The following is a 27417-nucleotide window of genomic DNA, read 5'->3' as shown; positions in this document are numbered from 1 at the left end:
AGCCTAAATTCTATAATTTGGCCTAAATTCTATAATGCTATCCTATTAGACTGAATCATCAGCGACTTTTATTTATTGTCAGTGACTCCTTTCATTGGCGTGCAGCCGAGCCCTAGGCCACTTTGTTTTTTTTTTTTTTTTTTTGCACCTCAGCACTTTGTCTAGTTGTTTGTGTGTGTTTTTTTAATGGCATTAATTAAAAATTACGATTTGTTAAGTACAATTGTCATTCTAATCATTTATCAAAGACTGATGTCACTTACTTAACATCAGTGACCCTGCTGACTTTTTTAGATTTAGATTTATGAGATAAACCTTATTCATATGAAACAGGTCCACGGGGGCCATTGACATGACATTCATACTTCCAAAGAATATGGTGTTTATTTGAAAGAAATCACGGAAGATAATAAGAAACAGTAAATAGAGATCCTTTATTTGAAAACAAAGATAAATTAACAAATAAATAAATAAATAGTTAAAACTATAAATAAGTCACTAAAAGTACAGGAAGAATTGTTTTACGGTAGTAATGAATCGCACCTTAGCTTGAAACTTTTGCGGTCCCAATTTCTCGACGTTCTCAGACCCAAGGTCCAGAGAACATCGTCATCAATGACACATGCTATATATAGTGACTAATAGTCGTGACCTTCGCTTCCAGGAGCCCTTTCTAGATCATGGTGAATACATGCCGCATAGGTGGGCGTTTTCACGAACGAACTGTTAATGTCCCGTATGTTTATGACGGTAATGACATAAATACAGTACTGACGTTGACAGAGGGTGGGAGAAAAGCGTTGATCGCTCTGGTCGGATCGCTGACATTTTGGTCATTTTCTCTTTGTTCATACTTTAAACGGCTAGAGTTGTCGATTGTATGATTATTATCCATGAAATGTGGGAACCAGATTTAAAATGGAGATAATTGTGCTGTAAATCTAACTTTTATTATTAAATTAAATATATTGCAGAAACGGTAGGACGTGTGACGTTAAACTCTTGAACGCGGGTGCTTTACTTATAGGCCTAAAGTGCGATGTCTAGAAAATACATATTCTCTCTCTCCTCTTCTCTCTCTCTCTCTCTCTCTCTCTCTCTCTCTCTCTCTCTCTCTCTCTCTATATATATATATATATATATATATATATATATATATATATATATATATATATATATATATAAATATGTGTGTGTAGATAGATATAGTGTGTTTTTATCCTCTAGATTGCCTAAGATGAAGTTCAAGTCCCTAGAAAATATATATAACACACATGTATGTGTGCACACAATAAGAGATTTTGTGATAACACTGCTGTACGAAGGTCACATGACAAACAGTAGTGTTTTATATCCTCAAATGACTGATGATCTGATATGGACGCTAAAATTCAAAATGTTAGTGAAAATCTCTCTCTCTCTCGGCTGAATATACATACAGACGCACACACACACACACGCGTGTGCACACACACACACACACACACACACACACACACACACAACACACACACACACACACACACATAAGGTCATATATACAAACAGTATATATATAGGATATATATATTATATATGTCACAAACACTATGAAAATGATCCACTAACGCCAAACTAAAAATTTATAATTCCCTTTGATAGTGGTAAAAATCGTCTCTGAAAGTCTTTGGTTCCCAGTCAGTTGTTAGAATCTAAAACAAGTCGTTTATCACCTATACTTCCCCTTCAGTGTATATTATTCAAGAGCTAGAGTGAATTGGATATTACACACTTTTAGCAATGTTACACATATACTATTACATAGATACTGTAAAAGTGTGTGTATATATATATATATATATATATATATATATATATATATATATATATATATATATATATATATATATATATATATATATATATAATTATTGAATCTTGAAATAGAAATCAATATCTTTGGGTATATTTTCTAAGTATTTTTGACAATTCATTTAACCAGATTTGTGATAACATTTATATATCTCATATTGCAGTAGACCTTATTTAACAAATGCCTTAAAAATTTAGTTGGATAAACTGAAAATTTTATAGGATCTGACAAATTTTCTTTCAAACTTCTTTACCGAACTTGATATTAGTTGTTGAAAACTGGAAAGTCACAAAATATGTGTGCAGTATAATTGTAAGTGGTGATCAACATTTTGCACTGGGTGATGCAGGTTATTTATTACTTATTAATGAGAGTGACCAATTCGATAATGAGATATTACTCCAGTGCAACATTCTTTTGGAATGAGGAACACCACAATTCAACACTGGGTTTAGTGTCTTTCAATAATTATGTGATTCATGATTTCTGCAAAGCCTGGCATTTAGGCCTACTAAGTTGATGTGTTTTAGAGATTGTAAAAATCACTGATAAGAATATTTCATTCAGTCATTATAGTTGTAGCTTTTGCTTCTTTATATGCATTTAATTCCTACATGGGTAGGAATCCAAAATATTTCACTCTTTATATTATACTGGCTTCATATACTGTAATTTGAGGCATGAATTCTAATCTTTTGGAGACAGGTGTTTTTGGACAATAACTTTGAAGAGCTGCTAAAGCACTTTGTCACAGAAAATGAGAAGTTCTAAATCCAACTAGTGCTTCACATCACATACAGTATTTATATCTGCAGCCATTATCATTTTTCAATCTGATAAAATTTATTGCACAATTGTTACCTTACAGCCTTCATGTCATAGTGCCAGGTGAATTGTTCATCATTTTTCAAAAGTGTTAGTGTGATAATTATATCTGTAGGGTGCAACTTTTGTTATTAGTATTATCACCTGTGGGATGAAACTTTTGTGATCAGTATTATCACCTGTGGGATGAACACTACTTTGCGTAGGTTAAATCTTTACGTTCTCTGCAATATATCATATAGAAGGCTAACAACTGTGAGCTCTTGTCTCCCTGTAAACAAAATACCTAACCGAGGTAGAATTTGCCAACATCACAGCATATAATTAGAACGTTATTTGCACATGTGTTTATGAACTGAATTTTGTGTACAAAGTACAGCTTATGGGGGCTGTAGTTAATTACAGCAGTACATGGATTTTGTGGATAGAGCAACTGGATCCAAATTTCATAGTAACTTCCCAAGTGATTTCATGAGTGTAAGTGTATACACTCTTGTCAGTCCTTAGCCTAGATAAAATAGGAGGGTTGAGCTTTGAGTTTGTAATCCTCCTTCTCAAAGAAATATTATTTCCATCAGCTTTAACTTTGGCAGATGGCAATTGGTTGCAGTAGGGCCAAAAACTGTTCAAGTTAAATATTACATACATTTCTGGTCTTCCAGGGTTGAGCCTTAGTGACTTGGATTGGTGCCCATTACTGAATACCATGCAACCGATTCATTTGCTGTAATGCAGGACTCTCATCCAGTAAAGGTAAGCCATGTCAGCTCTGATTTGTATTTGAGTAATCTCCAAAAAATGCTATATATGCTGAAATTTGTGACAACCTTTCAAGATTTGTTGGGAGCAAAAACAATTCACAGGGAGACCTGTAAAGTCAACAGGAGTGAGAGTTATAGTTTGAACATGAGTATCTAACATATCAGAGCCATTGGCTTGGACAGGTTAGATCCTTACGGTTACTGAGTTAGCTTTAGTCATGACATACTTGACCTTGTGTGACCCTCTTCTTGTCTTTGTCACTAATACTTGTATTTAAGTGCAGTAAATCATATAAGGGCCCATTTGGTTCTTTTTGTTGAGATTGTTGTGTGACTTATAGTTGTGTAGTTTGTTCATGACAACCTCTGAATAATTTAGAAGGCAACTTGTCTTTTTCCCTAACCTTTCAAGAAGTTATTCTTGATGCTGAGACTTGGTGATGTAACCTTTCCCTTTGTCCACCTCAGATCATTTCAAATCACTTTTCCAGTTTTTCACCATAGCTTATTGTCTCTTTAGTATTTGCAGTCGTGCAGTTAAAGGCTCGCATGGTAATTTGGATTTCTCCACTTGCAATCTACCCTTGTCCAATGCTGGGTCACTTGCGTATTTTCTTCTTATGATTTTAGTATGATGCCTATAAGCAGTCGGTTATCATTTTGTCTATTCTTGTTCTTTGGACATGTTAACTCTAAGGTGTCTCTGTGAAAGCTTTGTTGTCTCATTTCATGTCAGCAGTGGTATGGGGCTATTTTCCACCAAACCAGATGCAGGAGTAAAGTTGTACTTTTTGCCTATATTTCTGAAGATGGGTCAGTCTTGTCATGCTACAACTGTCCTCTCCCACATACCTGAGTAACCCTCTTCCACTGTTTTTTATCTGATGAAGATGAGAACTGTATTTATATCCTCACATTTTTCACATTTTCCTTTGGCTACTTGTCTCTTGGTCTTACTTAAGTCATTCCTACTTGATGTTAAATGATCTCATTCCTTAATACTTACGCTTTGAGTCCCTTTCATACTGATTATAAATATCTTTACTTTCTCCACTCATGGTTTTCAGAAATACCATAGTAAGCTGGACTGATCTTTGTGAAAGATGTCTGGTGTTGGGTGGATTTTTTCCAATTGTGCTAAGGCCTTTAAGTAGTCTGAAAATCTAGGTCATTTACACAACTTGGCAACACCTTAAGTGTTAAAAAAAATATTAAGTATAAATATACTTTATTCCACATATCCAAATTTTAACAACCTCATCAAAATTATTATACTGAGTAGGAACATGTTAAAGCTTTGCTGAATATCAGTATCATAATACACATATTATAAAAACCTAAAATCCATATTATAATTAAATTACAGATAATTTTTACATTCAAATTTTCTGGAAACTAATGGCTTGGTTATAAAATATACATCAACAGTTCTATTTAATTGCAAACAATTTCCAGCATTTGTTTCATAGTGTTTTTCAATAATCAAGATAAATCAGCTTTCATAACACTTAGCAATGCTTGTGACATGCTCCCAATGTTATAAATGGAAGGCAAGAAATCAAGACAATGTTTACAACTCCTATCTGAAATCAAAATACATTTTCATGATACCTTTATGTAATGATGATGATAAAATGAATAGAATACAAGTTACATGCCAGGAAGGACATTCAGTTTACATCTGACTGTGTTTCCATGTTATGATCCTGAAGATCAGGTAGTTTCTTCTTCAAAGCAGCAATCCCCATCATCACTATATTCTAGTTTCTAAGCTCCAGTAGATTCAACATTGAAGCAAAACTTATGTGGCCTAATTGCAGGGTTGAAGTCAGCTAGTCTGAAAAAATAAAAGGAAAACTTGATTACAGGGGTGACTTCAAGAATGGACTGTAATTCCAGCTATTACAGTAAAGAATGTTTAAAAAAGAAGACTAACAATGAACAAAAGATATGCAAATGCAGATTCCACAAATTAACTTCATCAGTGCATCTAACAGAAATTATGACATTTATTATACCAATACTACTGAATTTTAGGACCTTTTTCACACAAACATTGCCAAACTTGCCAGAGAAAGAACACGGGAAAAGGACTGAAAGGTATGTGGAGCAAGTTACCAAATATGTAGTATGTGACAAAAAAATGCTCCTGCATTGAAAGCTTTGTCCATGTATGCATCCTGACCTTGTACAATAAAAGGTTTGTCCATGTTGAGTTCCCCAACTCCTGACCTTGTACAAGAGAGAAAAGTAAGTAAAAGGTCAAATGGTACTTAAAAACCCTCTAAAACACTTAGAACTGCCCATTTTGAGTTCCAAGAAAAACCCTAAAAAATGCTTATACCTGAGTATTTTAATAGTTTTATCACAAAAAGTGCATTTATTCATGAAAATTATATGAAAATACATTAATTAGTGAATAATTCTCAGTGAAAAATACCGCGAATGGGCGAATTTTCCGCGAATGATGGCTTTACTGTAATGAGGATTACTACCAAGGTATTATCATTCATTAGACAAATGAGTCACCTCTGTCGTCTATGATGAAACAAGAAATGATGCAATGTTCATGACATCCTGCTCCACTAGAACCTTGTTCAGACTATTGTGCTGTCAGGGGCTCCTGCTCTAAAACAGACTTTAAGAATTGGACTTAATATAATTGGGCTTTATCTAAAATGATCCCCTGCACCTGACATATCAGTTGGAATGACAGTATCTGTAGACAAGATGGTCTCAAATCACAAAAACAAGATATTATTATTACTTATTATTATTTAGAAAATGAACCCTATTCATATGGAACAAGTCCTCAGGGGCCATTGACTTGAAATTCAAGCTTCCAGAGAACATGGTGTTCATTAGGAAGAAGTAAGAGAAGGTAAATGGAAATGCAGAAAGAAGAGATCTCACTAATTAAAAAGAAAAAATAAAAAGATAAAAATGTATTGAAATGCAAGGAGAACAGCATTAGGGTAGTAATGCATTACATCTTTGCTTGAACTAATCAAGTTCCAACTGCATGACATTTCCTTAACGGAAGAATAAGATATCTACCAAGAGAGCTAGAAAGTCTAAAAATCATTTGCCCTGAGGCTACTAGGGCTCTACAGGAGTCAATGGGCAATTCTTTTACTTGAAATTTGCTCAATACTTCCTTAATATACATAAAGGGGGAAGGCCTATCAGTCTGAATTAGGCCAAACTTGAAGAAATGCATCCATTGCTCAAGCCTGGGGGCCCTCAGAGAAGTGATAATCAACTGGTCGTTATTGTTCGTCTGCATCCTAATAAGTCCATATTTGAATGCTCCTCTAATCCCACAACAACTGTCAAACTTAAGGGTGTAATGGCCACTCTGTAGGTAGTTTTCTTCCTGAATCCTCAATTGCCGAAAACATCCTTCTGCAGAATGAACTATTGAACTGATATGTTGTTCATTTCACTCAAAGAAGCACTCTTTCCACTATGACTTAGTTTCTGAATGGGATAAACCCTACTAGGAATCTTCAATGGTTTTCCACTGCCCTGAAGTCTTGTAAACTTTACCAGGTGTAGTGTTGACCATTTTACAGTGTATTGTAAGTCAGTGTAACAGCATTTGTAAAAATTCTTTGTTTTGTGTTACAAGACAGAGGGAAGAAACAAAAAAAACCTGAATGTAGGTATAAGAATAAAATAGTCAACTCTTGGTTTTCAGCATCCCTCCTACAGAGCCTGGCAATAATGATGGTCCTGGATTATTTACAAGGTGTAATGAATGTTAGCTGAAAGTTTTAATCCCTCATGCTGAGACTGTATTGTAATTGTGCCTGATTATTCTGACAAATCCAGTGAGGCCATGTTTCCTAACAAAGAAAGCCCTTACTGCATAGGAAGCTTCCTTTATGGTTAAAATTCTTCTTGTGATAGCCAACCCTGTAAATTGCACATATCTCCATATCACCAGATAAAAATGTACTGAGGCGGAGTTATGGAAGTCAAATGAAGATCATACTGCACAGGACTGACCCAGGTGAAGCAACAGGTCTTTGGCCTTTGGAATACTGATGACAGAGTTGGCCAAACTGAACCAGTTGACTCAGTAGAAAAGAATGCTTGGTTCTAAAAGTCGACACCATCTGCCTATGGGCAACACATTCCCTGTGAATACTTATAGAGGAGCTGTGCACAAGCCAAAACACAGTGCCATGAACAGGAGTACCTCGAAGGAACTGTGTGACTGAGGATGTACTGGTATGAGAAAAAATGAGTCTGCATGTCCACTGAAACATCTGATCACTCTTTTGGAAAGTCACTAAAACCATGCTGGAAAAACCAAAAAGCATGGGGACAGACACATAAAGTGGCTCAGTCTCAATATGTTAATATGTTCAACACTGGGCGCCAATCTTCAGTTGCTTATTGAGATAGGAAAAAGTCAGATGTAAAATCACAGTGAATTACTGACACCTGCTCCATTTCATTATCTCTAATTTACAACTCCCTACTAAAGAATGAGATACTTCTGCTGGAGAAAACACAAAGGAACAGCTATAGGAGACTAAAGCAGTGGAAGAAAACCTAAAAGGAAACATAACTCTACTTCAGTGCCTCTACCACTAAAGGTTCTGCTCCTAAGTCTCTCCAAGCATGCCAAGGGGCCTGCAATTGGCCATCTACCAGAACCTGAGGGTTGAACTGATCCCCAAAAGGTATAAAATTTGAGTTTTACTAGTACTGTATATCCTCCTTACCGCCTTAGAGTCAGACTTAGAAGGCAACCCACAGGAGAAACCAAAACAGCTGCCATAACCTGTGTAGCATAAGCCTTTACTACAGATAGGAGCATGTGTTCTCACTGCTTCTACACTGATTTAGTATATGCATGAGAACATTAGTCTGCAGTGTTGAAATGGGTTTGACTGCACAAGTTAAATACTAACATTTGTCATCGCTAAACTCTCACTGGTGCTAAAAGCACTTAGAGCTGCTCCACAAACTCCCTAAGCTGGCAGCACAAACACACTCAGCTGGTGCAGAGAAGGGCAATTATACTGAGAAAAAGTTCAATAAAAGATAAAAAATTCAACAACCTAAACAGAGACTCCATTTCAGCATGTCCAAAGCACTGTCAGTCTTGAGTTCGACTCTTCAAAGGCAGTGCTTTGCAACTTCATAAAAAACCAGAAGACAAGGCCTGGCAGACTTAAGGGAGCTTTGTGTACCAGAGTCTGAGAAAACTTAGGAAACATGCTCTAATTGAAAGAGAAGGCTTGGGTTATCTTTCTCTAAATACTTAAAGGGCACTGAAATACTCAAAGAAAACTGAGAACTATTCTCTGCATGGTCTCTTTCATCAACTAAATGAGGATACAACGAAGCATAGGGTACAGCAAAGCGTAATGCTACAGCAAACATCGATCAAACCGAAGGAGATTCCTCTGATTCAAACTCTAATCCCACCAGACGGTGACAGCGGGTGACAGAAGCGACATGAGGAGTCAGCAGCCGAGTGCCTGCATCCCATCTGCGACTCAATGAAAGGGAGACAGGGCAACGCAGTCTGAAGCGACTCAGTTGAGTCAACACAAGTCAGCTGTGCAAAAAATGGGAAATGGTGGGAGGCAGGGGGAAGAGAAGTTACTGATTGTATGTTAGTTTTATAAGTTAGTCATTATTTTATTTTCTGCATTGATGAAGTGTATGGGTATTGCAGAATGTATAAAAAGAAAGCACATGTTTAATTTTATAAGATGTTTTTATAGCATAGCATTCCTTATGTTTAAAGAGTATGTTATTGTTGTGACGTCATAGGAAGTGACGTCACAGGACGAAAATGGCGGGAGGAGAAAAAATGTAAACAAACAAGAAGCGGGAGTGTTGAAAGCATGGTGGAAAGAGGTAGAGAGAGCTCTCTGAAGGTTAGGTCGATAATGGTTGGGTTGTAAGTCTGTTTGTGGTTTTTGTTGTCGTAAGCTGGATTGCATAGAGTAAAAAGAACAACGTGAACAGGTGAGTGGATCACATAATTGAATGATTTAAGGATAGGTTAGGCTAGAAAAATTTTCAAGTGGTAGCAGAGCGTGGTTCGTTAAAAATGGACGGATCTGATGGTAAACTTTGGGAGATGAAATGGAGGAGAGACTGTCCGAGATTTAGCGGGGCACAGGGCGATTATAAAGGATGGAGAGGACAAGTCGAAGATTGGCTTGTGGTGTGTGGAGAAGAAGTGAAATATCCGGGGATAGAGATAAGGATGAGCTTAAAAGGGAAAGCTTTAGAAGTAAAGGAAGGAAAGAGATAGCGAGGGTTCAAAGATAATCCTGTCCAAACTAGATGAAGTGTATCTAAAAGATACGTTAATGGAAAATTACAGTAAAATGAAAAACTATTTTAAAATAGAAAGAGAATCTAGTGAAAAAGATGAGAGATTTTATAATTAAGTATGAAAAGGCAGAGTCAGAGTGTAGTAGGGCACTAGGGAAAAGCATGCTTGAAGGGAAGCAAAAGGTTTTCATGTACTAGAACAATCGAATCTCACAGAAGATCAAAAACAAATGGTATTAGCAGCTTGTGGTCGAGAAAAGTTGGAATATAAAACAGTGTCACAAATAATGAAAAGAATATTTGAGGGATTAGGGAATAGAGAGGAGGGGGAATGGTTAGGATCAGAAGGTTGTGAGAATTTTGGGAAAGGGTGGAAAAAGCCAAAGATATCGGGGAAAGGTGAATCGAGGTAGAGGTGGAAAGAAATCCTTTAAATAGAGAAGGAAAAGTAACACTGTGTGCTATATGCAAATCGGAATGGCATTGGGCCAGAGATTGTCCTCAGAATTTTCAGAATAAGAAGAAATCAGAAACTGGACAAGAAGAAGAAAAAGTTTATATAGGAAAAGTTAGCAAAATAGAAGAAGAATCTTGGGAAGAGGTTGATGCAATTTTAGACACAGGATGTAAGTCAACAGTTTGTGGGGAATTGTGACTAGCACGCATTGTTGTGGGTTTGAATCAGGAAGAATTGAGGAGAATGAATGATACTAAGAAAGAGTCTAATAAAGTATTTAATTTTGGTGAGTCATCATACAAGTCGAAAGGAGTAATGGAAATACCGGTGATATTGAAAAACAAAAAGTTTTATTTGAAGACAGAAATTTTGCAGGGTGATGTACCATGGTTAATAGGTAAGAAAACCATGAGTAAAATGGGGATGACCATAAATCTAAAAGAGAATTGTGTTAAAATAGAAGTATTAGGGGAAATGAAGGTAAAGTTACGAGAAGACAGACAGGGCCATTTAAGAATACCAATTTTGAGGAGGAAGGTAGAAGAATTATTATTGGAGGGGTGGAAGGGAAAGAGCCTAAGGGAAATTAAAGGTACAATGATGAAGTTACATCTACAATTTGGCCACGGAAGTGGAGACAAAATATGGAAGCTAACAGAAGAAGCACAGTGGAGTGACGGTTTGGGAGAGAAGGAAAAGAGGAAATAAAAAGTTACTAACTGACTTAATCGCAAGTTGTGAAGTATGTAAAGATATAAAAGAAATCCAGCTAAACCAGTAGTGGGATTTTCTTGGAGTAAGACATTCAATGAAGTTGTAGCAATGGATGTGGGAGAGATAGAAGAGAGAAAGTTCTTGGTAATGGTAGATATGGCAACAAGGTATTGTCAGGCTTTTTGGATAAAAGACAAGAAACCAGAAACTATTATAAAGACTCTTTTTGACGGGTGGTTTGCGATATTTGGGGCACCTTCTAAAATATTATCAGACAACGGGGAGAATTTCAAAATGAAAAGTAAGGAGGATGGCAGAAAGATGGAATATTAAAGTATTAGCCACAGCATCAGAATCTCCATGGAGCAATGGATTGTGTGAAAAGACAGTAGGCATAATCAAAGAAAGCTTAAGAAAGATGAAAGATGATGAGGAAGTGGATTGGTCCATAGCATTAAGATGGGTAGTGAGTGCCAGGAACTGCTTAATAAATAATGGTGGTTTCTCCCAACCAATTAGTATTTGGGAAAAATCCTTCCTTGCCTAATTTAATGGGAGAAGAAAGTTCAAGTCCTGCAAGCAGAGAGAAAGGTATGGAAGAAAGCATAGTAAGGGATACACTGAATGCAATGCATAAGGCCAGAGAAGTGTTTATCAAAAATGAGTCTTGTAATAAAATAAGAATTGCTCTAAACAAAAATGTCAGAGATCATAAATTTGAAGAAGCAGTAGTGGGAGACGAGGTATTCTATAAGAGAGAAAATGAAAATGAATGGAGAGGACCTGCTCAGGTAGTGGGAGTATCAGGTAAAACAGTAGTGGTTAAACATGGGGATTCTCTAAGAGAAGTAGCGAGAATACATGTTACTAGGATTCAAAGACTATCACCAGAAAAGGAGAAGATACTTAAAGTAGACAAAACACACACTGTGAAAGATGAATCCCTTGCATCAAAGGAAGGGAATATAGATGAGCAGGAAGGAAAGATGATAATTGGCTGGAGAAGGAATGCTGATGTAGAAGAGACTATAGAAAGAGATTTGGCAGAGGAAACACTGGAAGATGAAGGGGAAAGTGAGGTAACAGAAGAAAGTGAGTTAATAGAAGAGATACCCAAATTCAGAAAGGGAAATAGAGTTAGAGCTATAAACAAAAATACAGGACAAGTAGAAGAGTGGACGATATTGAGCCTTGCAGGGAAAAGATCAAGCAAATCTTGGGCTGATTCGTACAATGTAGAAGACTCACAGTCAGGTGACAAGGGATGGGTTGACTTAAGAGATTATAGTCATGTAGAAAAAATTGAAGATGAAGAAGAGGTTTTGCTAGGATTCGAAAATAGAAATGTAATTGAAGCTAAAGAAAAAGAACTACAAAGTTGGAGAGAAAACAAGGTATATGAGGAGGTAAATGACATTGGACAAAAAGCTATATCTACAAGATGGATAGTAACTGAAAAGGTAAAAGGTGGGGAAAGGATATGTAAAGCAAGATTGGTCACTAGAGGTTTTGAAGAAGAAATGGCTGAATGGGAAAAAAGATGCTCCTACATGCAATGCCGAAATTTTAAAATTTTGTTTGACAGTAATAAAACTGAAAGATTGGAATTGTTATACGTTAGATGTAAAACTGCATATCTACAGGGTGATGAAATACAACGAGAGGTATATTTAAAACCACCTAGTGAAGATGGTTGGAGTGGATTATGGAAATTGAAGAAAACTGTTTATGGGCTCAAGGATGCAGCAAAGGCATGGTATTGTAAGGTGGTAAAACTGGTGGAGGAGCTTAAAGGTGAGAGGAGTAGATTAGAACCTAATATATTCTTTTTGGAAAAAGACAATAAATTGAATGGTATTTTATGTACACATGTAGATGATTTTTGCTATGGAGGAACTGAAGGATTTTAAAGGAAACAATTGGGAAATTGAAAGGGAAATTACAAGTAGGAGAACAAGAAAGTAAAAGTTTTAAGTATATAGGAGTAATAGTAGAGCATAAGGAAAATGGAATTTGTCTTAATCAGTGGCAGTATATAAATTCTATAAGAGAACCAGAAGCCAGAAGATTTACAGGTAATAGAGTATTAGGACAAAAGGAGTTAACAGAATATAGATCAGTGGTAGGACAGTTGAATTGGGTATCGCTACATACTGTGCCAGAAATATCATATGATGTTAGTGAATTAAAGTAAAGCTTTTAAAGAAGGAACGACTCAAGATATGAGAAAGCTGATTAAGATAGTGAGAAAAACTAAGTGCATAATGGGAGAAGTGATAATAAGTGAGTTAGAAGAAGAAAAGATTTATTGGGAAGCCTATGCAGATGCTTCATTCGAATATTGAAGATGGTCATACTCAATTAGGTTATGTGATATCATTGACAGATGGTAAAAGGAGAAGCCCTATATGGTGGAAATCCAGAAAATCTAGAAGAGTAGCAAAGTCCACCATTGAAGCAGAAGCTCTGAGTGTTGGGAGGCCATAGAAGGATTGATATATTTCAAACATTTGTGGGGAAGAGATAGTAGGAGGAGAAAAATTAGAAGCACTGGTGAAAACTGATAGCAAAACACTAATGACTGCAATAAAATCAAGTACCGGAGTAAGTAGTAAAAGATTAAAAATTGATATTGCAGCAATAAGAGAAACAATAGAGAATCTGGAGAAATAAGTGAGGTGAGATGGATAAAGGAAAGCATCAGATAGCGATGTATTGACCCAAAGCTGGAGTTTCTAGAAGAAAGCATTGGAATTATGTAGGGTAAGGGTGGAGGAATAATGATTAGAGGGGATTAGGATAAGAAAAGGCTGGAGAGGGGAGGAGAAGAAGAAGGGAGATAAGTGTGATTGTATGTTAGTTTTATAAAGTTAGTCATTATTTTATTTTCTGCATTGATAAAGTGTATGGGTATTGCAGAATGTATAAAAAGAAAGCACATGTTTAATTTATAAGATGTTTTATAGCATAGCATTCCTTATGTTTAAAGAGTATGTTATTGTTGTGGCGTCATAGGAGTGACGTCACAGGACAGAAATAGCGGAGGAGAAAATGTAAACAAACAAGAAATGAGGTGTTGGCTTGGTGGAAAGAGGTAGAGAGCTCTCTCTGAAGGGGTTAAAATTAGATATTAGTTGGGTTGTAAGTCTGTTTGTGGTTTTGTTATGCAAATGGCTGGATTGCATAAGTAAAAGAACAACGTGAACAGGTGAGTGGATCACATAATTGGATAATTTAAGAGGATAGGTTAGGATTTTCAGTTACAACGACTCTCTTGCCTCGTCCGAAGCAAGTCAACAGACTTGAGAGCATTCCCATACAAGACATCTGTAGAGAGCTAAGTAGCTACAATAATATCTAACTTGGAAACAACATTAGATACTGTAACCATGGTAGGTTTGGAAAGAGAAACATTAATCGAGGCAGAAGTAAGATTTGCCAATAGCTGAAGAAAAGTATGTAAAGAATGAACAAGTCCATTTTGATGGAGAAAGAGGAAAAGGCTAGCATACAAGGATTTAGAGTGAGCAAAAGATAAAGAGATAGGTTAAACAACTGACTGAGTCAGCATAACATCAGAAAAAGTACAACTCACTACAGACACATTATTATTAACACAGTCTATTGGTGCTAAAAACCTCATACTAGGTGCCGATGATGACAGAAGCTCGTATAAGTAGCGAAGATTAACATTTACCAAAACAATCTGTCGGCTAACACATACAAGACTCTGAGCATGAAAAATGGGAGGCAAGGAATGGAAGGCACAGAACCACATAGCCCCTGGGAACCAACCCAGTTCCCTGGCAGCGGACTCTTCCAACTGTCGTAGGGCAGTCCTAGGTTCAGAGTACAGACGGGCAAGGGCACTGACACCTTACCTCTTATAGGGGAACGTGAAAGCGATCGCACAGTATGGGGGACCTGGACTGGCTCCCTAACCAATTCAGACGAGCCTTGTACTGACCAAAATAAGGTTTACGTCCACTCTAACTTGTGAATATGCTTTTCCTAAACCAAAGGGGAGCAGAAGGTGGAGCTAAAGAGGAAGTATTAGCACTAACTAAAGCATTAGCAAAGAAAAAGCCTACACTGACTATGAATAACTGCAGATGAAGGACCTGGAGAAGGGGGAGAAATGACGGGTTGGTGACCTGACCTAACTAGTTGCTTTTGCAATCTACCTGTTTAATCATTCCTACAGAACCTGACATTCTTAGCTGTGATTCCAGTGGAGGGCATCCTAGGAAAAATAAATGTACAGTACCGTGATAGCAGAAAACAGCCATGAAATACCCACAAAGTGTATAGGAACAAAGTGCCTATACACAATGGTGGCAAGGAGAATTCTGATGAGTTAAAATATTCGAAACACACCTGGTGGAGAACAAGTGTACTAAACAGTCAATCTTTTGTTTGAATGGTGATTCGCCTACTGAAGAGGAGAGATACGCTATCTTTAACAGTAGATAAGATTCAACCTAAATAATAGTACTGTAGTTTTTTAAAAACTTGTTTGGCTTCAAATAATGTAACTTAGGTACAAATACATTCATATGAACACCATCTTTTCATAGTCAACTAACTACCTTCCAGTATGACTCGACATTGTACAGACTAGTAAATTATGGTCAAAACTATCTATTTTTAGTCTGAATAATCTGCTTTTATATTCACGTACAGGATTTATCCCAGAGGATAAGAGCTCCAGTGGAATCCTGTTTGCAACTTTTGCTAGTATTCAAGCATTCTTGCAACTTCCTAGTGAGAAGGTCGGCCCAGTTCCAAATGATAACCACAAACACTCAAGTTTTTCATGATGGAGCATGAACACTGACTTATCTGCAACACTGCTCTATTGTGTTTCTTGGATATAGTTTCCCCTTTGTTTGAAAATACTACAAAAATTTTTTATGAATGTGTTCTAATTATTTCATACACTGAAGTGGTCTTGGAACAGTATTGCAATAATGTATCCTTATACTAAAGCTAAAATCCTATATGTGTCATTCATCTAGACTGAAAAAAAAATTACTAAAATAATGACCATTATAATTAGTAGTGATTCTGAGGCTACTAAATGTTAATGCTTCTAAAGAGCATGTATTTTACACTATTCAGGGAAGTTTAAAGATACAACAAAAGCGTGAGACAACCCTTTTTTAAAATAACATGAAATTAAGTTTCTAAAGTTTATGAAACTTAGTCTATATAAAGTAAGGGGTATCCTTTGCAACTAAACACTTTCATGCAAAATAGTTATCTGGATCTAACTATCAAGGTCCAATAAAATATTTTGCACAATAGCAACACTGTTATACAAATATACTTTATACACGAGATGTCGCAACCATATTAATAAAAAAAAATCTCTAGAGTAACAATAAAAATTAAAAATGATAGGTTATGAAAAAGTTACAAATTGGCAAACCAAAAGACTGCACACAATTTGAATATATGCAACAGGCAAGCCATGGCTCACAATAAGTTAATATGTGACAATTCTTAATCATTATTTCAGATACTATAATTGCTGGTAAAAATATTCAGCAAACACCCAATGACTATAGAAAATAAGTAACCAGAATATATACAACAAAACTACAGAGCAACAAATCAGAATGCTCCTTCCAGACATGAAAGCAGTCACAATAATTAGTGTTGCTATTCCTACTAATGGTCTGAATATTAAATCCTTACTGTATGGCCCAATGATTAGTATAGGAAAGGAATACTTGTGTCTCATCACAGCAATCGCATTCTTTCCTTGAGAAAAGATATCTAGAGTCACAGTACTTTACTTACTAAATATGGTGCAGTACATGCTAGAATGTTAATCCAAGAAAGAAAATGAGGTACAGTACTTTATGGCATCAAATGAGCCTCAAAAGTGAAAAATACTAAAATAATAAATAGCAAATGAGGAGTCCATAATATGATTGTGTGCTACATTGGGAAAAAAGTTGTTTGTGAAGATCACAGTTTTCTGCCTAAAAAGAGGCATACCTTATTAATCCTTTTATTACAAGGTAAGGTACAGTACTTTGCATTTTAGGATTTAACTAGCATTTTCGTACCTAAAGACATATATTAAATTTGTCTGTAGAAATTTCCTAATTAGCTCTAATTTTATTCATTTTGCATGAACTTGCTGTTGTCTGCTAAACATATTAATACTACTGCTTATCTATAAGCCTGACATCAATTCATTAATTTAATAAAAAGAAAAAAGCATATAACATAGCTTGTGGAGATTGAGTTCATTTGAAATGTAACACAAGTCTGAATCTATTCAATAAGTAAGTAAGGAATAAATTCAAGACACCCAGACTCATGGTTGCGTAGATACATTCCAAAGACAAAATTGGTAGTCTGATAAAAAATTTACATTTTTCAAAATGTACGGTAAAATAAGAATGTGGTTGAGAATGTACTCTAGATTACCACACTACTTCTTTAACTTTTATGAAGTGAACTATTTTTAACACGGCTGCTTGTAGCAACTCAGGCTTTCCCGACGTAAAGACGTCATCTGTACAGATTGTTTTTATAAATGTAATATACAAGTTATTTTTAAGTTCCAGGTTTTTTACCATTTCCTATGATATAAAATTCTGCTAAAAAAAAATAAACAGCGATAGTAAGGGCTCTGGTATTTCTTAGGTATATGTAATGGAAAGAGTAGAAAGCATTTGTTTTTTGTAACTATTGTACACACTCCATTGGTTAATAACATTTTATACAATTTACAATAAATAACTTTTAATCATCATACTTTTATTAATGATCCTTACCAATTAAGCCTGGGTTAAGCTAGCAGAGCCTTGTTAAATCTTCATGAATGTTTTGCTGTCTGTACAAGGAAAAACTGAGAACGAGTGTGAGGTGAATCTAAATATGTAATATACTTTTTCATTTTGAACAAGTATAGTACACCCATACATACACTGTATCCAAATATTGAAAAAGAAAATTTCTACAGGTAATTTAAAATTCAATTCTATACTAACTTTCTATAAACATAACATATAAAGTAAACAAATATAAATACTTACACTGGCCATCATCCAAGGCTGTACATTTACTCTTGTCTGGGATACAATGCATGTTCCAGTATTGCTAAAATTATACACAAATATTTGAGTGACTGGCCCTTTCAAAGCTTGGCAATCGGAATATCTGTAAAATAAATAAGGAAAATTTTGAATAAAATTCTTATCAACATCTTACTAACATTCTTCTCAACATGTAGGTGAATGCAAAGTAAAATGTATGCAAACTAGCAAATTTTTAAAGGATTTAGGTTCGGGACGCCAGCCGGAACAGCCATTAAACTTTCAGATAAGGTTGTTAACTGCCAACGGTACAGAGGAAGCCCTGTTCACTCATCGACCTCCACTCCACTTTGCCTTTAGGTCCAGGTATCAGAATGAGGGATGGCTGAGGGGGTACTTTAAAAATTTGCTATTTGTTCCTACACAAATACAAACCTTTGGTCTTTACACAGGAGACTTACCCATTGAAGGGTGGAGTCTTAAGTAAATCTCTGAACCAACTGGTTGTTCTACCCACCTGAGAATACCTTCTTGGTCTGGAAGAGCTGAGGAAGGAATCTCACACCCCTAACTTGTTGGACAGATGGGATGCTGCAACTGCTACACTTATGGGCTTAGAGTAATGAGTTGTGTCATTACTGTACTTTGAAAAAAAGACTTGGAAGAACCTGAGTGTCAGAGACAATAAGAGTAAAACTTGCTAAAAAGACCAACAGGTTTGTTTTATTGTCTATCCCTCTCTCCCCTTGTCTACGGGGCTGGGACATGCATATAAAACCTATCTACACAAGATGAAGGACAGGATATCCTCGTCATGCAGTCACCCACAAACTTGTCCGTCTCTGTTTTAAGAGAGAGACGAGTAAAAGAGAGAAGGGACGAGACCAGGCACTCACACACCTTTCTCACTACCGAACACCTTAGATGAGATGCATGTGTCCCCACACAACTTGCTGGGCAGCCACCACAAGGTCCAAGGAAAAGCACGTCGAAAGACTTATGGGCAAATCCCGATGACAATACGAGGTAAATGTGGTCTGGCACAACAACACACCTGCCTGCATTACCTGCTGAACTGACAGGTTCTTCTGCAATGCAAGGGAAAGGGCAATACGTTTAACTGTATGATCTCTTTTCCAGACCTAACTCCCATCTACCTCTCGGGTAAATAGCAAGCCCGCTGCTGTCTCATGAAGCTCGAAAGAGGATGTGCCCTTGAACACCTCTTCCTTGGCCAAGTCAGTATTAACGTAGAGTCGTCAACATTCAGGCCTCAGAAGCTGAGTTCTCTTAAGGTAGTACCGCTGCACTCTAACCGGACACAGTAGCGTCTCATTCTGATCATACCTACAAAGCCCTTCAAGAGGGGGTCGAAAAGGACTTGAATCCAGCATCAGGGACCTACAGATTCTGAGTCTCAGTTACGAATTCCGGGACCAACTCGAGCATAACAGACCCCCTTGCCCTTGTGTGTTTAGCATCGAAAGCCATGAAGCTCGTCTACTCTTCGCCAAAGCTAGGATAAGCAAAGAATAAACAGTCTTACAATCAGAACTCTGTCTGTTGATCCTCTCAACAGCTCATACGACTTACAAGCTAGGGTCCTTAAGATGAGAATCACAACCCGTTCAGGGGCTTGATTTTCCAAGGTTCAGAATTTCTCAGAAGAATAAAGTTCCCTCATAGGAACAAGGGATCTATTTCCTTCAACCGGACTTGGCCAAGGGCAGTTCTATCACCCTTATTGGCTGATATATATAGAAGCTTCTCACAGCAAAGAAGGGCATGAAAGTCTGCTACCTGCTGAATAAAAGCTCTGATTGGAGAGATACCCAATCAGCTGTTCACTCTGTTGAGAATACTTGTGCATGACGTTGCGCTTCATGCTCATCATTTGTTTATGTTGTGAAGGAAGACTGTGAGAAGGGTCACGATGTAGGCACTTCGTGGATCGGATTTCCGAGGTACATGAAGCCAGTTTTTTATGTCTGCCTTTGATTTCTCATCACACTGTTCTACATGATCAACATCAACTACACCAACTACAGAAGATGGTCCAATTCCTTGGGGCCAGCACACCAGGGGTCTGAAGAACCCCAGATACTGATTGCACCCATGTACCTGGCAATGGGAGCAGAGGTACCATGGAACCACTAACAAGAGATCAGGCCTGGTACCAGCAGACCAGGTAGGGTGGCTACAGGGGCCGGTACCGGTGGTCCAGGTAGGCAAGGTACAGAGGCTGGTACTGGTGGTCCGGGTAGGCAGGCCACCAGGGTCAGTACTGTTACACTAGGGTTCCGGAGTACCCCAGTAGCAGTTACACCCATGCACAAGGCAACGGCAGCATGAGGCAACCTTCCTCTTCCTCTGGTTGCTAGCTTTGGAAGAAGAAGGGGGAGGAGGTGGCAGCACTCGAAGACGAAAACGAAGACGAAGATAACATTGACAACTTCCTTCTCTTCTTGAATTTGCCAAGCATGCCTTTAGCAATAGTACCATGTAGAGGAGAACATCACCCAGAGATGATGTACAATATACAGGAAGTAACTGGGAACTCAATCCTGATACTGCATGAGCGGATACCAAGGGAGTAGGAGCAGCCCTACAGCTAGCAGACACCATGGCCATTAAGTTGTCCTGGGCATGGTCGGAGCAGATACTGGCAAGTCCCTCAAGCCTAAGAGTGATCATTAAGTTCAAAAGAAACTCGGCTCTCCCTGGAGGCCTAGAGAGGCAACACAACCTTCTAAGGCCCCCAGCCTCCACAATACCTGAGAAGAGAAGTCAGTCAGATTGTTTATTACACTAATGTCATGGTGTGACATATAATAATAAATGAGGATCAACCTCAAAAAAGAGAGAAACCGAATACCTGTACACAGTTTGTCCTTCCCTAGACAGCTCCTAACCCAGCAGTTTCCTCTTCAAAAGTGCTAAAGTGATTGAGGGGTTTGTATATACAGTATATAACAAAAAAATAACAAAAACAAAAAAAAAGAAAGCAAACAGCAGTTGGGCAGAGAAGTGCAGAGACATCTTAATATGATGGCGGCTGAAAGCAAAGTGGAGTGCAGAACGATAAGTGGGCAGGGCTTCTCCCCTACCATTGGTAGTTAATGACCTTGTCTGAAAGTTAATCGGACGTCCCAACTCGCATCCGCAAGCTAAATCCCTATGTAAAGACTGAAGGTTTGTATTTGTGTAGGAACACATACAATTTACGAAGGTTACCAAGAGGCTAGTGCTCTCCTTATGAATAAAGTGTAGCCTTATACAGATAATAGGTTTTTTGCTATGGGAACATTGTAATGCATTACTCTGCAAATAAAATTGTCCCTTACAGACTCCAAAATTAGAACAGGGGGATCCTGATAGAAATATGTGGCAAAGATCCACAACAATATTATAAAAATCAGATAAAACAAAAAATACTAGAATGTCAAACTCTAACTGTTCAGTGATTGAAATCATACCTGTAAATGGACAGAGAAAAACACTATGGTTAAATTTATTGCTGTACTAATATCAACCAATTTAATGAGACCATGAAGTCACATTTTTAAGACTCATAGAGTCTGCCTAAAAGGATTTGTTTTTACATGAAAATTCAAGATAAACTAGAGCAAGGTAGTTGAAGAAGTTTGACAGCTAGCAATATCAGATTTCTTCAATATTTTTGTCCTCAATTATTTAATTTTTAAACAACTACAATTTACTGAATACAATTTTTTTTGTATTAACAAACCCTTTGGAACAGCCCTCTACAATTGGATTTGACTGGTTCAGTAAACTTACTAACAAACTGCTACCACTGCTACTGTTATAGTATTGTTATAATAATAATAATAATAATAATAATAATAAATATAATAACCTTCTGTTTCATCTACAGTGTGATGTGCAAGCTACACTGTGAACGGTACTCATACAGGATCTTCCCTTAGTAATAGAGTACAATCTGCTAAGAATTAATAGAATTCTAGTTAATGACAGATTGCCATTAAACATTTAAAATGTAACTGGCAACTTATTATTGTAGGTAGTAATTCCTTTTTCAGATACCTTCAAGCCTTTCTCTGCAGGCATCAGTAGATACAATCTGTACCTGAAGATTCAGTATCTTCAGTTTTCAGTGGTAACTATGGAAAGGTTCTTATCAAAGAGACAATGACAGATGAGCAACTCAAGAGGATACATAATAAAACAAGGGAAAGATTTATAGAGATGAGGCAGCTGAAGCAGATTCAAAATACAAGGGAAGATCACACAAAATAGTATCCATCTTCTTCACCCTTGTTAGCCATGAACACTTGTTTCTTCTCTCACAAAATTAACGTGAACTATTGAATGAACTAGCATGCACCTCAGCCTATTACTTCCTATGCATTACACAGAGTGAAAATTACAGCCAAGGGAGACAGGCCAATCCCATGCTTTCCCCAGGACACCAGATGATTTTAAATCATTGCACTTAGACCAAAATATTACACATACAAGTACAAAACTAATACTTGCACCACTGTACTAGGTACACAAGACACTATATTACTGCTTAATATAGGATAATGAAAATAGCTAGAATAGAAAACAATAAGTTCATGCCAAACGTTAGGAAATTACACCCTAGTTGTCCTTCCTTTGCAACTATCTATCTATTCTTTTTATATTTTACTTACCTCATGATTTACCATACTAGCTAGCCCATCTTGATGACAAAGTGACAAGAATTGTGTGTCGTCACTTTAAATCTGCTGTGGTTACCTATCTTGTGTGATTATCCAAATGCTCCTGAAAAACACAAAGACTTCAGCATAATACTACAACATTAAGACTAAAATAACAAATAAATTACAGCCACTTTATCCTTAAGTGCTACACTGTTTAAATGGCTCCCCAGTGTCCTTAACACATGGATTTCAATATAAAATACTGTAGCAACAGGGTTATGCATTTATAATTTTTGACTACACCAACTTATTACAGTGTAATTAGATCACTACACCACAGTTTTAATTTTAAGAATGATGTAAGAAGTAGACCTAGAGCCTTATTGTAGTGCTTGTGGATAATGTATGATTCTATAAAATCAGCTATCAAGCCAAGTATTGGGGCACTTTTGCCCATTCGACGCTTTAGACAGTAAAAGGAAGAAGTTGGAATGGTTGGTCAGGAAAATATATTGATCCAGAATATGAGATGAATTACAAGGATCTAAATGCAGAACTGGGAAAAAACCCCACATTTAGCCTATACTAAGGCCGGTATTCCCGCTCAGGTTTATCTGTCAGTTTGCCCCTGGCTGTTCGACAGATGAACATCCACATGAAATGAGTAGAACGGTCAGTAAGACCATCAACTCAAGGTCATCGTCCTCAGTTCTCGCCTTACCTTCGTCATGGCAACACTATATGGCACCGATGGGAACCCAGCTGGGTGATGAGGAGGTGGAGTAATATAGATAGTTGCTGCAGCAATTCATTTAATGACAGTAAAGAAACAAAAAGGTGTAAAAAAGTAAGGTCTAAATATTGCTTACTAAAGCAATATTTATGCATGAGTTCAAATTAGAACCTCGGGGTTGGTTCAGTTATTTATGAAATAGACCATGAAGCCTACTTTCAGTAGTAACACTTTTCATAAAAAAGGCAGGGCACTTGCCTAAGCCTATACCAAATTAGCTGTATCTCATGGAAATATTTAAATTTTTTAGCATAAGATTTGGACTCAGATTGGCCTATCAATAGTGCTGCAGGGTCTAACAATTAAATGAATTAGGCCTATACATATTTTATTCATACTCTAGTCAGAGCGGCTGAGATCCTTGCCATGCAAAATCCAGCCACGAACTGTCATAAAATCGTTGCTTACTCTTAAATCCACACCTGTCAGTCGGTCAGAAGAACTTTAGGTAATTCCATCAGTTCATCTGCTCTGGTGAATGGACTGACTCTGCCCATAAACTGTCATCTACAAGTAAGTTTTTACACCAGATTCAATTAACTGACAAGAACTGACAGTAGACCTGACCGTGAGGTTGAAAAGCAAGGAATGGGAACAGAGGTACAGTTAAGGCTTAAAAGTGAGTGCTGCTAGGTGTCAAAGGGATGCTGCAATCACCCTTTAGTAGTGCTTACAGTGCACCACAGGCGGATGCACTGACAACATTATCCCCCTATGGAATTAGCTAAGGCCCTGTCCACACTAGCGGACACTCACCGACGGGCAAACACTGTTCCCATAACCGTTCCACTATACTGACCGACTGAGTGTGGAGCCACAACGATGCGATTGTCTGGTAACACTGCTTCAGAAGCGAGAGAAAATATAAACAGCTGGAAGTGCCCGACGGGCATGCCCGGTAGTGTGGACAGGGCCTAAGCCTATGTACTGTGGCGTTGTTCATTTACATATATCATACCTCGGTCATTTCAGACAATATTCTACTAAAATATCATGATGTGATTTGTATTTCACTAATGCAACTCACATTAGCAAAGAAAATGATGGTAATTCTAAGGAAGAGCTCCGCATGGAGATATTGTTTATTAAATTAATTTTATGACTGAACAATATAGAAAAGGGTGCATATAATGCATTACAGGTGAGATAATCTGGGAAATATAATAAACTTGACACAAGCTCAGCGGGACTGACGCTGTGTTTAATACCAGCCCCTCGGGATAAAGTAAAAATATAAATAAATGATGGTAAATTTCTTATCTCTGTATATTTCTCATATCTCACCTGTAATACATTATATACAACCTTTTCTATATTGTTCAGTCAAAAAATTTCATTGATAAACAATATCTCTGAGCGGATCTATTCTGTAGAAATACTAGCTAAGGCAACTTTGCTTACATTTCCAAACAAAATGCTGTTTAGGCTATAACAGATACTGGGGCCAGCTAGGGATGACAGACTCAGGTTCCACTGAAGAAAACAAACCTGACCTTTCCTGGAATGTTGTGTCCTAACCTAGCCAGACCTTACTGGTTATTTTTCCGAAGACTCCAGCCAGCCATTTTTGCATGAAAAACCATTTTGGGTTTTCATGCAAAAATGGCTAGGAAATGACAGGGCACTAAAAGAACCTAAAAATACCAAACTAACGTAACCCAGGGGCGTTTATTAGTTACAATTTTGCTGTATTAGCTATGGAGGGGGGTGGGGGCTGGTAGTCTTACCTTATAAGTCATAATTTGATTGATTTATTTATCATTTGCACATAGTGTTTATGGAGTTCAAAATAATGAGAATGGAATGCTCTTTGCAAAAATGTAGGTTACAGTTTCATAGTACGTATTGGCAGCTTTTAAAATAATACCATTTTTCAAGGTAGGCTGTTACCTTAACCTACATTACACACAGCTCGGTTAACTGGCTAGCCTAATATTGACAATAATTTAACCTCCAATATTCATCTTTTCACTAAAGAGGTGGGTAAATCTAAGCTGTAATTCTGCAGTGAGCTAGACTATGGCAATTGACATTTTCCTATGTTATGTTACTTGCTTTATAAGAATTTAAAGTAATATTTTGTCCACTGGCTGTAACTAAACTGTAATTGACCTTTGAAGACTATACTACCTTAGATCTACCCCATCGTGTAGTCTTCAAAGGTCAATTACAGTACTTTAAATTCTTGTAAAGCAAGTAAAATAACATAGGAAAACGTCAATTGCCATAGTCTAGCTCACCGTGGAACTACGGCTTAGAATTACCAAGAGGTGTTCAAGCTTCGGCAGAAGTTGCAAGAACTCGAACCAATTAACTTCTTGACTTAGCCCACCATAGGCCTGTGAAGTCCCAATCTGCACTCCTGATTCAAACGATCTTTTATGCATTCTTCAGAAGCTACTTTTCACCCTTGTTAGAACTGTAATTATTTAGTTATATTAATGTATGTCAGGCATTGCAAGCTTTCCAACCATAGGTATTTGAAATCTCGGTAGATCGAAGTAGTAGCTCCGCAGCAGCGATTTCCTTCTAACTTGACTTTCTCTACAGTTTTTTGGGTTGCTCATTATGGATTTACCTTCACTTTTTGTTGCATGAATGTAATTAACCTGTACTTGACCCCTGAAGTCCATCCAACAAGGGGTTTCCATATGTGATCTTCACAAGACAGAGCACGGGTACGTCTGTTTCGAACAGTTCATATCCCGTCCGGCAAGTGCAATAACTTATTAATGTATGGGTACCGCCCCCACTCGGCCAGGCCAGTACTAAACACGGCGAAGGGGCATTCCATTTAGCCGACAACAAACAAATGCACCGCCAGTATCAGAAGCCCTAAAAGTGTAGAAAAAACCAATTGAAAAGGTAAAAACAGGCACGGAGCTAATACTTAGAATCACCTTTAATTATTAATGTATGTCAGGCATTGCAAGCTTTCCAACCATTGGTATTTGAAATCTCTTCCTAAACTGTATATAACCTAGAATTGTTGGTAAATTTTACAAGTTGCCAATAAGACTCAGCCAGCCATTTTTACCTAAAAACCATTTTGAGTTTTTCATGCAAAAATGACTAGGAAATAATAGGGCACTAAAAGAACCTTAAAATACCAATATAAATTCACCTACGGGTGTTGACTGGTTACAATTTTGCCATTATTAGCTATGGAGGGGAGGGTATTCTTACCTTATATGTCGTAAATTTTCTAATTTTTTTATTTGTCATTTGCGCATAGTGTTTATGGGGTTCAAAATAATGAGAATGAAGAGCTCTTTTCAAAAATGTAAGTTACAATTTCATAGTGTGTATTGGCAACTTATAAAATAATACCGAATTGTTAACCATTCCGGTGTGAGAAAACACATCTTTCTGTATATTGACGTTCCTCTGTTTTTCCATAATGTCAAATGCTACTTTTACGCTCGCAAGAGTTCTTGACCTGTCAGGGATTTTGTCAATAAATAAGGCCGGCTTAATCAAAAACAACAAAGTCAGTACATCAGACTTTTAGTAGGTCTAAACCTACGCTGTTGGTAATCAGGTCACTTACCTTCATTTTAGTGTCTCCAGTATAAATCTTGATATTTTCCTCCGACTGACCCCATCAGGTTGGGAGACGGTTGATTGGCATTCGTCATTTTGAAGGTTAAATGGGAACGGCGAGACAAAAAAAATCACAAAAATTAGAAGTAAATGGCAACAACTTCACTTGACTGAATGAAACCCAAATTGAATTAGTAGTAGCAAGTGTAAGGTTTCCTTTTCAACGGCTCTCTTGCTTTTCATGTTTTTTTTACTGTCTGTTAAAGTTTTTTCAAGGTTACCACATGCTTTCGATTAGTTCCTTCTTATTCTCAATTACATATCTACAGATGTTTAAATTAAGATATTAGATATGGTTTTTTTCTTTTATCTTCTTGACGTTGCTGCTGCAGTAAGCTAAATCCGTTCGTATCTTAATACTACTGTTAGCATAGGAAA

General features: G+C 37.1%; 2 long non-coding RNA genes across 3 annotated transcripts in view; one reads left to right on the top strand and one right to left on the bottom strand.

The window, feature by feature from the left end:
• LOC136842455 (uncharacterized) overlaps positions 1–17690 on the top strand; it is a 70369-nt gene extending 52679 nt beyond the window's left edge. For both annotated transcript variants that reach the window (XR_010854222.1, XR_010854223.1), the window contains 2 exons: positions 3340–3430; positions 15602–17690. This is a non-coding gene — a long non-coding RNA (uncharacterized lncRNA). The remainder of the gene's footprint in view (positions 1–3339; positions 3431–15601) is intronic.
• On the bottom strand, positions 4655–27172 carry LOC136842456 (uncharacterized). Its single transcript, XR_010854224.1, has 4 exons — positions 26987–27172; positions 22653–22764; positions 17974–18097; positions 4655–5275 (listed from the first exon to the last, which is right to left on the bottom strand). It is a non-coding gene; the product is annotated as an uncharacterized lncRNA (long non-coding RNA).
• Positions 27173–27417: the final 245 nt, after the last annotated feature.

The sequence above is a fragment of the Macrobrachium rosenbergii genome, chromosome 10 (genome assembly GCF_040412425.1).
Source record: "Macrobrachium rosenbergii isolate ZJJX-2024 chromosome 10, ASM4041242v1, whole genome shotgun sequence".
NCBI lineage: Eukaryota > Metazoa > Arthropoda > Malacostraca > Decapoda > Palaemonidae > Macrobrachium > Macrobrachium rosenbergii.
The sequence above is the reverse complement of the archived record's forward strand: the minus strand, read 5'-3'. Positions and strand labels throughout refer to the sequence as shown.